This window comes from Lepus europaeus, chromosome 1, assembly GCF_033115175.1.
Source record: "Lepus europaeus isolate LE1 chromosome 1, mLepTim1.pri, whole genome shotgun sequence".
Taxonomy (NCBI): Eukaryota; Metazoa; Chordata; class Mammalia; order Lagomorpha; family Leporidae; genus Lepus; species Lepus europaeus.
Window position 1 is genome coordinate 3404330 of NC_084827.1, and position 8775 is coordinate 3413104.

Below are 8775 nucleotides of genomic sequence, written 5' to 3' on the forward strand. Positions count from 1 at the left end.
TGATGGCTCACAAGAAAACGTGCCTGGGTTCCAACAGAGCTTCCCAGGTTATGTGATGCTGTTTCTGAAAGAATTCCTAGTCCCTTCGAGCAAGTAGTCCTAATGTTTTCTGGATGGAGAGAATCCCTCTCTCTGATACTGTATTTACTAAACGAATGGCCTCACCGTTATGTGAGGTGTAGAAGTCAAACTCCTCGTGAGCTGGTGGCTGTGGACAACGGCACTGCAGGCAGGAGCTTCCATGGTTTGCCGTGGCTGTTACCCCTCTCTGTCTGCCCTTGCCCTTCCCTGGATGTTCTTAGTGGCTCTGATTTTCTAGGTGTGACCAATTCCTCCTGGTTTTATCAGAATTTGAATTTTTTTCCCCTGTGATTTTATCATTTTATTCAGATTATTTTCTGTTTTTAAAGAAATAGGGTACTTGTAAATAAAGGTTTTTATCTTGTTCAAAGCGGAATATGGGTAAAAGACTTTTCTTGGTAATATATAACAAGACTGAAAGTTTATATTGAAAAATGTTCTAGGAGTGAATTAGTATGAGAATCAAGTAGGTCAGCAGTAACATGTCTTGGCAGCAATGCTAGCTTCATGGGCGCCAAAGCAACTGGTGGTCAGGCTTTGCTATAAAAAATGTTGGTCATAAAAGTATTTGATAATTCCTCTTTGTGTCATCTTTTAAATTTTATTTTTTGAAAAGGGACGGGGAGGGGTGTGAGGTCTCATCTGCTATTGTATTCCTCAAATGCTTGCCACAACTGGGATTGGGCTGACACCAGGAGACGGGAACTCAATCCAGATCTTTTTTTTTTTTTAAGATATTATTTATTTGAGAGGTAGAGTTACAGTGAGGGAGACAGAGAAAGGTCTTCCATCCACTGGTTTACTCCCCAAGTGGCCACAACAGCCGGAGCTGTGCCGATTCAAAGCCAGGAGCCAGGAACTTCCTCCCAGCCTCCCACACGGGTACAGGGGCCCAAGGACTCAGGCCATCTTCCACTGCCCTCCCCGGGCCACAGCAGAGAGCCAGATTGGAAGAGGAGCAGCTGAGACCAGAACCAGCGCCCATATGGGATGCTGGCACTGCAGGCATAGGATTAACCCACTGCGCCACAGCGCCGGCCCCTCAATCCAGGTCTTCTAGTGTGTGGCAGGGACCCAACCACTTAAGCCACTACCTGAAGCCTTCCAAGGTTGCACACCGTCAGGAAGCTGGACTTGGAGTACAGCCAGGACTCAAACGCAGGTATAGCAACACGGGATCTGGGTACCCCATTACTGCTGTGCCATCTTAACTGAGGTAATCTATTAATGATTAAGAGCTTTTCTGCTACCTTATTTCTCTTCCCTTCATTTTTAAAAATGGTTTCAAAAAACTGAATGAGCCTTCATATCAATATTGTCAGAGCAGCAATTTTTTCCATGCAACTAAGTGTAATGTGGTTCCACAGCCCATTCTTATTTACTGCTATTTCTATTTACTAGATGTCATTCGAGTTTTAAAATGAGTTTAGTTTGGAGCGAGCGTTTAGTGTTAGATGCCCATGGCCCATACTGGAGCGTCTAGGTTTGACAATGAGCTCTAGCTCCTGCCTCCAGTTTCCTGCCAGTGCAGACCCTGCAAAAGTAGTGATGATGGCTCAAGAAATTGGGTTCCTGCCACCCACGTGGGTGATCTGAATTGCACTCTCAGCTCCAGCCCTGGCTGTTGTGAGCATTGGAGAGTGAATTAGTGGTGCTGGAGTATCCTTCTCTCTCACACCCTTTTAGCTCTTACCACCTTCCTAGCTCACATACCCAGGCCATTTCTTCTACAGTATAGTGAAAGGTCAACCACGAAGTCTAAGCTGGAAAATGTACATTATTGGCCGGCACCACCGGTGCTGCCATAGCTCAACAGGCTAATCCTCTGCCTGCGGTGCCGGCACACCGGGTTCTAGTCCTGATTGGGGCGCTGGATTCTGTCCCGGTTGCCCCTCTTGTAGTCCAGCTCTCCGCTCTGGCCCGGGAGTGCAGTGGAGGATGGCCCAAGTGCTTGGGCCCTGCACCCGCATTGGAGACCAGGAGAAGCACCTGGCTCCTGGCTTCGGATCAGCGCAGGGTGCCGGCCACAGCGGCCATTTTGGGGGGTGAACAACAGAAGGAAGCCCTTTCTCTGTCTCTCACTGTCCACTCTGCCTGTCAGAAAAGAGTGCACATTATTGCTCACATCATACAGGCCAGAACTCCTTAGCTGTCCTTGTCTTCTCAGGCACTGACCACGACCACTATGAAGGTCTATGACCCCATCTCCACTATGTTCCTCAATCTGGTGAATGGACCTGCTGCCAAATTTTTTTCTCTGCCGGGTTCCACACTAGCAGAGAGCCACCAATATAGTCTGTATATTGGCTCTGGAGCTGCAGAGTTTTCATCGAGTGTTAGAGGGACTGGGTCTTCACTGGGCTTGGGATCCCACCTTTCCACTTCAGTCGGACATTCTCCTGACCTCAGTAGGTTCTGTTGTTGCAGAGATCATGCTAGAACTTAGGAATGAATTATATTATTTCACTAACATTATTGGGCTGGCAACATTAAAGTTAAATTTAAATATCTTATAAAGTATTTTATATTGATGTATCCTAAACACAATGCCTGACACTGACTCTAAGGTAACAACAGATAACCTTGAGACAAATACCATTGCGTTCCACTGGTCCAAGGTCTAACAGGTACCAATTATAGAGGTCATCTAGCTAAAGCTGTAGAAAGATGTCAACCTTTCAGTCTAAACTAATTAAGTCTTTTATTTCTTAGTACTATTTCAATCTTGAATTAATGTCAGGTTGATTTTTTTTGAAAGGCATAAAAACTATGAAGTATAACTGCTTTTGAACCACTTTAAAATGTATGCTATTAGTCAGTTACATAATAAGGTAATAAGCGTTGTAATTTTCCAACACTTAGGAGGTTTCAGAAAACTGATTGAGGGGGGGCTTTTAGCCTCACAATGAAGATGCCTGTGTCCTGCGTCAGAGTGCCTGAGTTGAATACTCAGCTCCTGCTCCGGATTCTAGCTTCCTGATAAGCAGGCTGGGAAGCAGTGGTGATAGCTCAGGTAATGGAGTTCCTGCCACCTGTGTTAGTTACAGTCTTGAATTTCATTCCCGGCCGGCACCGTGGCTCAACAGGCTAATCCTCCGCCTTGCGGCGCCAGCACACCGGGTTCTAGTCCCGGTCGGGGCACCGATCCTGTCCCGGTTGCCCCTCTTCCAGGCCAGCTCTCTGCTGTGGCCAGGGAGTGCAGTGGAGGATGGCCCAAGTGTTTGGGCTCTGCACCCCATGGGAGACCAGGATAAGCACCTGGCTCCTGCCATCGGAACAGCGCGGTGCGCCGGCTGCAGCGCGCTACCGCGGCGGCCATTAGAGGGTGAACCAACGGCAAAGGAAGACCTTTCTCTCTGTCTCTCTCTCTCTCTCACTGTCCACTCTGCCTGTCAAAAATTAAAAAAAAAAAAAAAAAAAAGAATTTCATTCCCAGCTCCTGGATTCAGCCCCAGCCAGAGGCCGTTGTGGGCATTTAGAGTGAACCAATAGGTAGTGGATAGGAGCTCTCTCTACTCATTGCCTTTCAAACAAAAATTTAAAAAGGAAAGACTTAAAAACAAAGTTAAAACTCAATTACATTCTTCAAAAATGCTTTTGAGAGCAACAAAACTGTCAAACTTTCCACTTAAGATAAAGGGTTGTGGCTCCTAGCCTCTACCACTGGGTATCTATAGCTGAAACAGTTTAATACAGGGGAAAATATAGGCAGGGCTAAGGGAACTTTGTGGGTCTGGGAATGTATGATACACACTTCTTAACAGTCTTCTGTGCAAATGGTTACAGCCCTAAGTGAGTCCAACACTGCCACAGATAAAAGCTGACTGAAGCCACTATGCTACTTGTCACCACTTAGTTGGAAGGACCTCTCTGGGTCTATGGATAAACTAGAGAAATGTATGGTTATGTTAAATTATGTGTGTGCGCACACACATACTACAGAAAGATTTCTGGGCTTCCTCATCAAAATGCAAACTGTAGATTCTTGTAGAGGTATCTCTAATGCAGAAATAACATTGGAGACATTTCCAGGTCCTTGTTTTTGATTTTTGACTTTCTAATTTTGGGTCTATTTGAGTATCCTTCAGTATTCCTAATTTTCTTACTATTCCTGTGTGGCTGCCTATAACCTGGGCCCTTCTAGGGCCTGACCTTGTTTTAAAGCAGATATTGACAAGTTGCCTGTACTCTACTAGCTCATAATCAATGGGAGTAATGAAGTACCATCATGATCATTTAAGTTATAAAGGTAGATAGTACAAAAAAAAAAAACATGAAAGGGGAGAACAGAAAACAAAGGCAATTTGAGTAGAGAATGCTGAAAGTGTTGAGGAGGACACTTGTGGCATTGGAAGAGGGATCTATCTGGTCATAAAAGAAAATAATTTAACTCAGCTCCTCAAGACATTATGTAGCTCTAAAATTTTGTACATTTTAACATGCCTTTCTTTGTCAAAGAAGAAAAAAAAAATTGAAGTAGCAGCATATGTCAATTTCTCCATCAAACAGTCTAAGGAGAATGTGTATTGGTAATTCCTAAGAGTTCAAGTTAGCCTAGACTCCACTAAGATAAAGTTATAACAGTTTGCCCAAGGTTGTGTATTTTCAATTTTCATTATGCTTTTTTTTTCATTTTTTAAACAACCTTTTCTGCATTCCTCACCCCAGGTTTGCAAACAGAAAGAGGGAGATAGTAGTGGCATAAAAGTTTTCAGGGCCAGGTGATTAGATACCAGTGAGTGAATGTGGGTGACCAGGGAGAAGATCAATAGATGATTTGAAAGTTCGACACCATTAACACAAGAAGCTAAGAAGGGGAAAACTGACTTTGGAGGAAAAGGTAAATTCAGTTTTTCATTTAACTTGTCCAGGCAAGTGGCAGCCCTGGAGGGCAGTGACGGCAGAGGGGTGTGGGAGCAGGTGTACCTGGGAAAGGCTGTAGGCAGGGGAACACGGTCTCAGATCCCAACACTTAAGGCAGCAGGAAGGCCAGACCAGCACCCAGAAACACAGCCATTAGGAGCCAGACCCCCAGGAGCGCTGAGGGGCAGCTGGATCTCACCTGCAGAGCTGAGATTCCTTCCTTAAGGAAGATGACGGAGGGTGTGGGTGGAGGAGGTGATCCGTAAGGGATCTGGGCTGTTCCCACCGCACAGTGGACAAGGCCAGGGCCGAGCTGGGGCAGACGAGGCCCTTCCAGCCTCCCTGGCTGGCCTGGGCTATGCAATCCGCAGGGCTCCCACCAGCAAACGCCGGCACGAATGAGGCAAGACTGAACGGCCACCAAGAAGCCCGGCCATCCACACGGATGAGATCTGAACACAATGTTACAAAAAAACCACAATGAGCAAAATACCACTAGGATCACCAAACTGAAGTTAATTAAAGTTACTTGATTGTTGCTTGTGAAGTCAGACACGGCAACAATGGGGCCCATGATAGAACTGTAGGATTTCGGTAATGGGACCCACAGACTAGAACTGTAGGATTACGGTAATGGGGCCCGTGACTAGAACTGTAGGATTTCGGTAACGGGGCCCACGGACTAGAACTGTAGGATTTCGGTAACGGGGCCCACAGACTAGAGCTGTAGGATTACGGTAACGGGGCCCACGACTAGAACTGTAGGATTTCGGTAACGGGGCCCATGACTAGAACTGTAGGATTTCGGTAACGGGGCCCACAGATTAGAACTGTAGGATTTCGGTAATGGGGCTCATAGACTAGAACTGTAGGATTACGGTAATGGGGCCCGTGACTAGAACTGTAGGATTTCGGTAATGGGGCCCACGACTAGAACTGTAGGATTTCGGTAATGGGGCCCACGACTAGAACTGTAGGATTTCGGTAATGGGGCCCAGGACCAGAACTGTAGGATTTCGGTAATGGGGCCCACGACTAGAACTGTAGGATTACGGTAATGGGGCCCACAGACTAGAACTGTAGGATTTCGGTAATGGGGTCCACAGACTAGAACTGTAGGATTTCGGTAATGGGGCCCGTGACTAGAACTGTAGGATTTCGGCAATGGGGCCCAGGACTAGAACTGTAGGATTTCGGTAATGGGGCCCACGACTAGAACTGTAGGATTTCGGTAATGGGGCCCAGGACCAGAACTGTAGGATTTCGGTAATGGGGCCCAGGACTAGAACTGTAGGATTACGGTAATGGGGCCCAGGACTAGAACTGTAGGATTACGGTAATGGGGCCCATGACTAGAACTGTAGGATTACGGTAATGGGGCCCACGACTAGAACTGTAGGATTTCGGTAATGGGGCCCACGACTAGAACTGTAGGATTTCGGTAATGGGGCCCAGGACTAGAACTGTAGGATTTTGGTAACGGGGCCCACAGACTAGAACTGTAGGATTACGGTAATGGGGCCCAGGACTAGAACTGTAGGATTACGGTAATGGGGCCCACGACTAGAACTGTAGGATTTCAGTAACGGGGCCCATGACTAGAACTGTAGGATTTCGGTAATGGGGCCCATGACTAGAACTGTAGGATTTCGGTAATGGGGCCCACGACTAGAACTGTAGGATTACGGTAATGGGGCCTGTGACTAGAACTGTAGGATTTCGGTAATGGGGCCCACAGACTAGAACTGTAGGATTTCGGTAACGGGGCCCACAGACTAGAACTGTAGGATTTCGGTAACGGGGCCCACAGACTAGAACTGTAGGATTACGGTAATGGGGCCCACAGACTAGAACTGTAGGATTTCGGTAATGGGGCCCACAGACTAAAACTGTAGGATTTCGGTAACAGGGCCCACAGACTAGAACTGTAGGATTACGGTAATGGGGCCCATGACTAGAACTGTAGGATTACGGTAACGGGGCCCACAGACTAGAACTGTAGGATTACGGTAACAGGGCCCACAGACTAGAACTGTAGGATTACGGTAATGGGGCCCATGACTAGAACTGTAGGATTACGGTAACGGGGCCCACAGACTAGAACTGTAGGATTTCGGTAATGGGGCTCATATACTAGAACTGTAGGATTACGGTAATGGGGCCCAGGACTAGAACTGTAGGATTTCGGTAATGGGGCCCAGGAACAGAACTGTAGGATTTCGGTAATGGGGCCCAGGACCAGAACTGTAGGATTTCGGTAATGGGGCCCAGGACCAGAACTGTAGGATTTCGGTAATGGGGCCCACAGACTAGAACTGTAGGATTTTGGTAATGGGGCCCACGACTAGAACTGTAGGATTTTGGTAATGGGGGCCACAGACTAGAACTGTAGGATTACGGTAATGGGGCCCACGACTAGAACTGTAGGATTTCGGTAATGGGGCCCAGGACCAGAACTGTAGGATTTCGGTAATGGGGCCCAGGACTAGAACTGTAGGATTACGGTAATGGGGCCCACGACTAGAACTGTAGGATTTCGGTAATGGGGCCTATGAATAGAACTGTAGGATTTCGGTAATGGGGCCCACAGACTAGAACTATAGGATTTCGGTAATGGGGCCCAGGACTAGAACTGTAGGATTTCGGTAATGGGGCCTATGAATAGAACTGTAGGATTACGGTAATGGGGCCTGTGACTAGAACTGTAGGATTTCGGTAATGGGGCCCGTGACTAGAACTGTAGGATTACGGTAATGGGGCTCAGGACTAGAACTGTAGGATTACGGTAATGGGGCCCGTGACTAGAACTGTAGGATTACGGTAATGGGGCTCAGGACTAGAACTGTAGGATTACGGTAATGGGGCTCAGTACTAGAACTGTAGGATTACGGTAATGGGGCTCAGGACTAGAACTGTAGGATTACGGTAATGGGGCCCACGACTAGAACTGTAGGATTTCGGTAATGGGGGCCACAGACTAGAACTGTAGGATTACGGTAATGGGGCCCACGACTAGAACTGTAGGATTTCGGTAATGGGGGCCACAGACTAGAACTGTAGGATTACGGTAATGGGGCCCACGACTAGAACTGTAGGATTTCGGTAATGGGGCCCAGGACCAGAACTGTAGGATTTCGGTAATGGGGCCCAGGACTAGAACTGTAGGATTTCGGTAATGGGGCCCACGACTAGAACTGTAGGATTTCGGTAATGGGGCCCACGACTAGAACTGTAGGATTACGGTAATGGGGCCCACGACTAGAACTGTAGGATTACGGTAATGGGGCCCGTGACCAGAACTGTAGGATTTCGGTAATGGGGTCCACAGACTAGAACTGTAGGATTTCAGTAATGGGGCCCACAGACTAGAACTGTAGGATTTCAGTAATGGGGCCCACAGACTAGAACTGTAGGATTACGGTAATGGGGCCCGTGACTAGAACTGTAGGATTACGGTAATGGGGCTCAGGACTAGAACTGTAGGATTTCGGTAACGGGGCCCAGGACTAGAACTGTAGGATTTCGGTCCTCACGGCCTCTGCGCCTTAAAACATCACGTGTTACCTAGACCGCCGGTTCTCCAGCTGCTGAGTCGGCCCTGGCTCAACTTCCCTTTCCGGCGGCATTAGGAAGCCGGGGCGGGGCTGCGCCGCCTCCTGGCGTTGTGCTGGGAGCGCTATCACACAGTTTCATTTAAAACCCGAAGTCGGCCGAACTCACCACCGGGCGGCGTGGACGCAGCCCCCTCCGTGCGCAGAGAAGGGCCCGGAACGCCCGAGCTAAGGAAACGTGTTTCCAGCGGTTGTGGCCGGCACCATTTCCGCGGAGCAC

The 8775-nt window shown here is 47.9% G+C and overlaps 1 long non-coding RNA gene across 1 annotated transcript in view; it reads right to left on the bottom strand.

Annotated features, from left to right (window-relative positions):
• The window catches only part of LOC133757517 (uncharacterized), a 33307-nt gene extending 24546 nt beyond the window's left edge, over window positions 1–8761 (bottom strand). Inside the window, exons 1-2 of the long non-coding RNA XR_009865686.1 lie at window positions 8665–8761; window positions 5144–5396 (exon numbers count right to left, since the gene is read on the bottom strand). This is a non-coding gene — a long non-coding RNA (uncharacterized LOC133757517). The remainder of the gene's footprint in view (window positions 1–5143; window positions 5397–8664) is intronic.
• Between the last annotated feature and the right edge of the window lie 14 nt (window positions 8762–8775).